At 40.4% G+C, this 9,121-nt stretch overlaps 1 pseudogene; it reads left to right on the plus strand.

Moving 5' to 3' along the window:
* Nucleotides 1-3,876: 3,876 nt before the first annotated feature.
* LOC149531085 (L-type lectin-domain containing receptor kinase IX.1 pseudogene) lies at nt 3,877-5,004 on the plus strand (annotated as a pseudogene).
* The last annotated feature ends 4,117 nt before the right edge of the window (nt 5,005-9,121 follow it).

Genomic DNA, 9,121 nt, shown 5'->3' on the forward strand with positions numbered 1-9,121 from the left:
ACAGGGTTGCAGATGCACTAAGTAGGAGATAGTTGTTGCTTACAACAATGCAGGTTGAAGTAGTTGGGTTTGATGAACTCAAGAATTGTACCCCGAGGATCCTGATTTTGCTGAAACCTGGAAAGCTTGTAAAGAACCTGTTGCTGTAGATAGAACCAAGTGGTTAGACTATTTGATTCATGATGGTATGTTGTTCAAAGGTAGTCAATTGTGCATTCCAAGGAGTTCCATGAGGGAAAATCTAATTAAGGAGAAACACAGTGGAGGGATGGCAGGACATTTTGGTCGAGATAAGACCATTGCCATTCTTAGAGAACATTATTTTTGGCCTCAAATTTCACAAGATGTGAAGAAGTTTGTACAGAGTTTCCAGGTTTGTTAAGTTGCCAAGGGGTTTAGTCACAATACTGGCCTATATCAGCCATTGCCTGTTCCATCAAGGCCATGGGAGGACATAAGTATGGATTTTGTTCTTGGATTGCCGAGGACACAAAAGGGTAATGACTCAGTATTTGTGGTGGTTGATAGGTTCTCCAAAATGGCACATTTCATTCCATGCCACAAAACTCATGATGCTGTCCATATTGCAGACTTGTTTTTCAAAGAGGTGGTAAGACTACATGGTCTTCCAAGGAGTATAGTTTCTGACAGAGATACTAAATTTGTGGGGTATTTCTGGAGGACATTGTGAAAAAAGTTGAGAACAGACTTGAAATTCAGTTCCACGCATCACCCACAAACTGACGGCCAAACAGAAGTCTGGGCAATTTGCTGAGATGTTTAGTTGGGGATAAGCCCAAGGGATGGGATTTGATTCTACCACAGGCAGAGTTTGCTTACAATAACTCTATAAATAGGAGTACTGGAAAATCACCATTTCAAATTGTATATGGGAATAGCCCAAGGATTGCACCAGAATTGAGGAAGATAGAACAAGGGGAGAGGACAAGTGCTAAAGCTAAGGAGTTTGCTAAACATATCAAGCATCTACATGAGGAGGTTCAAGCACACATTACCAAGATGAATCAAGAATATAAAGCTAGGGCTAATCAAAGGAGAAGACATAAGGAATTCTAAGTAGGGGATCTAGTCATGGTGTACTTACGAAAAGAAAGATTTTCAGCCGGTACTTACAACAAGCTGAAAATGAAGAAATTTGGCCCCTGCAAAATTTTGAAGAAACATGACTCAAGAAATGCATATGAAGTGGAGCTGCCAGACGGTATTCACATTTCTCCCATTTTCAACATTGCAGATTTAATAGAGTATCATGATGATGGTGCAGATGAGGAGTTGGTGTTAGAGCCATGTCCAATTCCTGTTTCTAAGAAGGAGGAGATAGAAGACATTCTAGATCATCGTGTGGGTAGGAGTATCAGAAACAGGCAGTATGAAGAGTATTTGGTCAAATGGAAAGGACGATCGATTGAGGACTCAACTTGGATTTCAGCAGCTGAGGTTTCCCATTTGGGATTTCCTCTACCATTCATAAAGTGACAGGGTCACTTTTCAATCTACCCTGGGTGTCTGATGTAGGAGCATCCAGAGGTATAAGGGCAATCCTGTGTCACCCAAAAAAAAATGTACGTAGACTTAGCTTCTGTTCCATGTGTTTTCATTTTTGGATACCCATTTGGGTCAAATAAAGGTTCCAACTCTCACAGTTCCACTATCAGTGTGTTTGAAAATCTCAAAAAAATAGGAGCATGCAATTGGGCCATCATTTTGGTAAACTAGAAGGTGTGAATTGGCCAAATGAATGTAATCGTGATTCAGAGCATTCCAGAAAAAAGAATCAGGTCAAAAGACCCCACAGTTTGAAAGTTATTGCAGTTTTTCGAGTTTTGGAGGCCTCCTAAGAATGCTTCAAAGTCAGGTTAGGGGCATTAAATGACCTCGAAAAGGGCTAAAAATGGGAGACGAGCAAAGCTGGTCCATAGGGCTATAGAGCGCTTCGAGAGCTTTTCGAAAATGTAAACGGTTCGTCAATCGGAGCTACGGTTCAAAAGTTATGCCTCCCAGAAGTTTGGTTACCATTTCTGGATTCTTCTAGATTTGCACCGACTTCTAACGCAACTTCTGGAACCTTCTATTTGGTCGGTGGATGCCTACTAGCACTTTCTAGAATGTACTCCTAGTCCTTAACCCTCCGAGGTCTATTTAAGGAGATTTATGGCATTGTAAAAGGCAGTTCGGAGTGGAGTTTGAGAGGAGGTACTGAAAGGAGAAATTATCTCCAGATTTATGCTATTGTAAGCCCTTAGGGCAAGTTTTGAAGTTTATTTTCTCAGTTAATACAATTTCCCTTTTCTGTTGTGTCCATCTGTTCTTGGGTTGTGTCCCCATCAGTTTGAAACCATAAAATTCTAATTATACTAATATTAGCAGTTTTAAGATTCATCCTAATATTATTTTTAAAGATAAATGATGAACATAAAATGATGTTAATATATAGAGAAAGAAGTAAAGCTAGATGATGATATAATTCAAAATGATTTATCAAAATCAAGAGAATTTTAGCTAAGGTATTTATAAATAATTATGAGAACTAAATTATGATAAGAAATAACACCTACATTACTCTTAAGCTATAGATTTTAGATATGTAAAATTATAAATGCACAATGATGAGCAGTCTTTTTTTGCTAACATAAATATATTTTACTATAATCTATATTCAAACAATTTAATTTTGTTTTATATTAGATTAATCTAATATTTTATTCTTTTAGTAAATATTTTTATTTCAATGTTAAGATAAATGCCTCCTCTAATCTGAAATGATTTCTTTAAAAATAAAAATCCCTAATGACAACTGTAGGCGAACATAGAAATGGTCTCAAAGCAATAAAAACAACCCATGCAGATGATAATGAAGTTGAAACATGGGAAAGAGCAATAAAGAAACAAGGATACATAACGAAATCCTAGGGAAGTCATCAGATATTGTGTTAGTCGTAGGAAATGACAGAGCCGGCTATAGAGCATGAAAAGGCATGAGACAAAGAAAGCTATTTTGAATTTAATAATTAAATCCGAAATCGAATACGGCAGCTGTGTTCTGTCTTATCGCAGGCCTGTTGATTCCCGTGCACAATGGTAGAAATGAAATTACATCGATTATAAAACAAAGTTGTGATATGACGCGGTCTCTGCAATGCATCACATATGGCAAACCTTCTTCCATTCTTCTTCTTCATCTTCTTATTTGGTGCACTACAATTGGCAGCAGTAGATAGCGAGAGTGAATTTAACTTCACTTACTCTTTCCCGACTAACATATCTCTGCTTGGAAACGCTGCAGCTACCTTTGTTGGGAAGAGCCTCAGCCCATACATTTTTCTCACGCCATGGTCAAATCGTCTTACGGAAAACTAGGCGTGGGCAACTTATAAGAAAGCAGTTCCCTTGGTTGCTGGAAGATGAGGGCCAAAATCGGGTTATCAAAGGCAAAACCAGGTTTTGCAAAAAAACTTTGGTGTTTGGTTGGTTAAAATTATAACCTGGTTTTCAATTTCATCTTCCAATTTTGATCAAAAATTGGAAAAAATTTCTTCCAACAAAAAGGTGGAATTCGAAATTAATACCAGATTTTGAATTTTATGACAGTTTTTTTAATAATATTGCGGGGTCCACAGTATATTCATCTTCCGTGTCAACCAAACGGACCATTGGCTTTCCAAACCACAAAACCAGGTTTTCGAAACCTGGTTATAAGATAACCTGATTATGTCAAAAAATCATCTTCTCCAACCAAACGGGGCCTTGTGGATTCACTCTGCCTCTTCTGGCGCTCTCGCCAATTTCTCTTCCTCTTTTTCCTTCGACGTCTATCCAAATCTCGCCACTAGAAACGGGGGTGCACTCTCTTTTTTCATGTCTCCTTTTGACTTGGAGCCGCCTGCAAATGGCGGGGGACAATGGCTTGCCCTCTTTAACCAGACATCCGATGGAAAAAACTCAAATCAGATTGTAGCAGTGGAGTTTGATACGTTCATGAATTCTCCATTCGACATGGATAGCATTCATGTGGGAATGGATGTGAATAGCATTGTTTCCAAAATGAACGTCTCTGTCGCCCTTCCTCATCTCAGCGAGGGCAGGACATGGAGACCATGGGTGGACTACGACGGGGTAGCCAAGAAACTCCAACTCTATCTTTCCAGGGATGCATATTTTTTATGGTTTCCAAGGGTGCAAAAACCCAAAACGCCAATCTTGTCTTATGAGATAGACCTCAGTGAGTTTCTTCCTCAGATGGTTAAGATTGGTTTCTCTGCTTCTAGGGAGCCTAGTTCAATGGAGTCTTACGACGTCTTCGATTGGAACTTCTGTTCCCAATATTCATGGGAGATCGAAACACCTTCAGAGCTCCAGAGATATAGAAAAAGGAATGTTGTTCTGCTGGTCTCTGGGGCGGTGGTAGTGTGTTTGGTAATCATGATCTTAGCCCGGTGGCACTGGCGGCAAGGCAGCACCATTTATAACTTGAAAAGCAGAGAGCTGGACAAACACTTTGCTCAAGGCCCGCAGAAGTTCTCCTATTCTCTCCTCCGCGCTGCCACGAACAACTTCAGCAATAATCAGATGCTTGGAAAGGGGGGCTTCGGGCAAGTCTTCAGAGGCGTCCTGTCTTCCTCAAATGAGACCGTGGCAGTGAAGAGAATATCGCAAGGGTCGAAACAAGGGGAGAAGGAGTATATAACAGAAGTGAGTATAATCTCCAAGCTGAGGCACCGGAACCTTGTTCAGCTCTACGGATGGTGTCATGAAAAGGGCCAACTTCTTCTTCTCTACGAATATCTGCCCAACGGAAGCCTAGACAAATATTTATTTGGGAATCTGACGAAGGGTGATTTGAATTGGGAGAGAAGGTACAGCATCATATGTGACATAGCATCTGCTCTTCTTTATCTTCATGAAGAATGGGACCATCGAGTTGTTCACAGAGATATTAAGGCTAGCAATGTAATGTTGGACGGCCATTTCAATGTAAAGCTGTGAAAAATCAAACTATTGCAGTCACTGATTATTAATCTACTATCATAAATGATTATTAAACTGCTGAAAACAAATTTCCAGCTAATATTGAAAAATAACACAACTGCAACTTCACTTATAAAATATGGAAAGAAATAAACAACACAATGAACACAATATTTTCGGACAAATTGTCCTTGGAAAAACTCCTAAGGAAAAACCAGTTCTACAGATGAGGAATTATATTAAACTTCAGCAAATCAAGAGATACAAAAAAATTCCTTGCCTCTCACTGGCAGAACTCCGACAACTTCCTAATTTCTCCCGCTGATATTCCTCACTGCTATCTCTGCACTAACACTGCGCCCTTGCTAACACTGCAAGACTGTTTGCTAACACTGCAAATGTTTCTCCACAACTTCTTTTCCAAATGACCCAATGACCCCTTTTTATACTACTCATGTTGGTAAACCAATGACCGAGATTAAATCAAACCAACGGCTGAGATTAAGACAACTCGACAGCCAATAATAGAATTGGTTGCAAGGTGTCCAAAAGGGAATCTCTAAAATTAATAAATAATAACCATTTACTAATTCTTAGCAAGTGGACAAACAACTATCCAAACCACCCATAAATACAAATGCTATTCATAGATAAGGACGAACAACTGTCCAAGCTACCCATAAATACTACTACTATTTCTGGGTCAGAAATAACAGATGTCCAACTAACAATAATTAACACTCCCTCTTAGCGAGGAAGCTGTTCTGCATGACACCCATCTTATCTCTAAAAAAGATAAATTTGGCCTTTCCCAAAGCCTTCGTCATAATGTCTACTACCTGCTCATCTGTAGGTATGTATTGTAGTCGAACAACTCCCCTTTGTACACAATCTCTGATGAAGTGATATCTGATATCTATATGTTTAGACCTATCATGAAACACTGGATTCTCAGACAACTTGATGCAACTCTGATTGTCACAATCTATCACAGTAGTCTCAACCTTCTGACCAAACAATGCTACTAATAACTTCCGAAGCCATATAGCTTCACATGTCGCCATGCTAGCTGCTATGTATTCTGTTTCTGCTGAACTTAGAGCCACAGACTTCTGCTTCCTGTTGAACCAAGATACAACTCCTGATCCCAAGCTGAAACAACACCCTGAAGTGCTCCTTTTGTTTGTTGTACTTCCTGCCCAATCTGCATCAGTATAGCCTATCAACCTGATACCTTCACCTCGAACTTATCTGATGCCATACTCAACTGTACCACGCAGGTAACATAGTACATGCTTAGCCACTATCCAATGCATTCTCTTTGGTTCAACCATTAACTGACTAAGAGAGTTAACTGCAAATGCTATATCTGGTCTAGTGTTGACCAAATACATAAGCGAACCAATCAACTGTCTATATAAAGTGGGATCTACATCTTTCTCCTTAGATGTATCTACCTTCCTCCAATTCGTGATCATGGGTGTAGACATGGCTTTGCAATCTTTCATCCCAATTTTTTTCAAGATTTCAATGCAATATTTCCTTTGACCAAGGAAAATCTCCCCATCTGTCTGCCACACTTCCATGCCTAGAAAGTAGTGCATAAGTCCTAAATCCTTCATCTCGAACTCTTCTGCAAGATTCCTCTTGCAATCCACTATGAGCCCTAGTGAACCTGTAAGAAATAGATCGTCCACATAAAGAACAAGAATGAGAATCTCACCCCCAACCATCACGTAGTAGAGGTTAGCATCTGCTTCACTCTTCACAAAGGCCATTTTTTGCAAGTATGTATCAATGCATTCATACCACGCTTTAGGAGCCTGTTTGAGTCTGTACAATGCTTTCTTCAATCTGCACACGTGGATCTCTTTGTTGTGTGCTACAAAGCCTTCTGGTTGTTCTATGTATACCTCCTCCTTCAACTCACCATTAAGGAATGTTGTCTTGACATCCATTTGATGGATCTGCCATCCCATTTGTGCTGCAAGTGAGATTACAGCTCGTATAGAAGTATACCTGGCAACTGGAGCAAATGTCTCCTCATAGTCTATTCCCTCCTTCTGAGAGAACCCCTTTGCCACGAACCTAGCCTTGTATTTCTCGATGCTATCATCTGCACCGTGCTTTATCTTATAGATCCAGCGTGATCCAACCATAGCCCTATTTGTTGGTCTAGGTACTACCTCCCATACATCATTTTGCATTATTGAAAAATATTCCTCAACCATAGCATCTCGCCATACCTGATGTTCTACAGCTTCTTGATAGCTAGAAGGCTCACTATCTACCAACTGACTAACTAATGCCACATAGTCATTGAACTTGGTTGGTTGTCTTCATTGTCTAGTACTCTTCCTAGGAGCTCCCACAAACTCCTGAGTATCCCTTTGTGTATCTGGAACCACATGGTTTCTGCTGCCAACTGTAGAGGATGAAATGTCAACCTCTAAGTCTTCTAAATGCATTTCCTGTTGCACCTGTTGCTCCATACTCTATGAATCTTCACTAACTGAGTCTACACTCGTACTGGTAACTATACTAGAGCTTTGCTGCCCTTGACTTGGTCTTGGAGCTTCTGTTGGCTACTCACTCTGATCATCTGCTGGCAAATCTCTGGATCTCTTGAATGCCTTGTCCTCCATGAACTTGACATCCCGTCTGACAATAATTCTTTTAGTCCCTGGAATGAAAATCATGTATGCCTTTGAGGTCTCACTGTATCCAACAAAGTACCCCCTCTCTGCAGTCTGATCTAACTTTGTACGTGTATCTCCAGGAATATGACAATATGCCAAACTCTCGAATATCCTGAAGTGACTAACATCTAGCTTCTTTCCTGTGAAAGCCTCCTTTGGTGTCATCTTCCCTAGCACCTTGTGTGGAACTCTATTCTGAATGTAGATTGTTGTATTACACGCCTCTGCCCATAAGTAACGGGGCATGTCCTGGTCATGTAGCATAGCTCTTGCTGCCTCCGATATAGAACGGTTCTTCCTCTCAGCAACTCCATTCTGCTGTGGATTGTAAAGAACAGTCCATTCTCTCTTGATTCCTTCTTTTGTGCAGAACTCCTGGAAGACATTTCCTTTGTACTCGCCTCCATTGTCTGACCGAAGAACCTTTATCTTCTTTCCTGTCGAGTTCTCCACAAGAGCCTTGAACTCTTGGAATCGACTGAAAACCTCATCCTTAGTCTTCAAGAAGTATATCCAGGTCTTTCTAGAGAAATCATCAATAAAAGTAACACAGTACTCATATCCTCTGAGAGATTTCGTCGACATTGGTCCACAAACATCTGAATGTACTAGATCAAGAACACCCTTAGATTTGGTGTCACTCCTTGGAAAAGATGCTTTCGCAAACTTCCCCAACACACATCCCTTACAGACATCGTCATGCTCTGTGCTCACCTCTGGAACACCTGTCACGGTCTCACGAAGCAATCTAAGTGCTCCATGATGAATATGGCCCATCCTCCTATGCTATAGCTCTCCAAGATCTCTAGGATTACTGTTGCTCATAAGTGCCTTAGGAGCATCAAACTGCAATCTATAAAGGCGACCACTCCTAACTTCAATAGTTATGGGTGATTTCTAATCCTTGTGCTTAATCAACACGTGTCCCTCTAAAGAGTACATTATACCCCCTATCTTGAAGAACAGATATAGAAATCAAATTCATACCTAAGCTTGGCACATATAACACATCATGAAGTGGAATTATCTTTCCATTCTCCCTTTGAAACTGAACAGTCCCTTTCCCAACAAGGTTGAGTTTGGACAAGTTTCCCATAGAAATCTGGATGTTGGTGTCCTCCTCCTTGTAACTGGAGAAGTACTCTCTAACTCCTGTCATATGAAATGACGCCCCACTATCTATATACCAAACACACTGTGAGGTTGAGCTAACCATACAAGCTATGAGTGCAAACTCATTTTCCATTCTCTTGGAGAGTTCTTCTGTACTTGCTGAAGCTGCCACCTGCTTCTTACCCTTCTTCCTCTCTGGGCAATCACTGACATAGTGGCAAAACTCGTGACATCCAAAGCACTTGACCTTAGAAAGGTCCTTCTTCTTCTTTTCACTTTGTGAATTTGATCCTTTGCTAAATCCCTTCTTTGCTTTCCCTTTA

The sequence above is a fragment of the Cupressus sempervirens genome, chromosome 11, assembly GCF_028749045.1.
Source record: "Cupressus sempervirens isolate cs-2001-9-10 chromosome 11, ASM2874904v1, whole genome shotgun sequence".
NCBI lineage: Eukaryota > Viridiplantae > Streptophyta > Pinopsida > Cupressales > Cupressaceae > Cupressus > Cupressus sempervirens.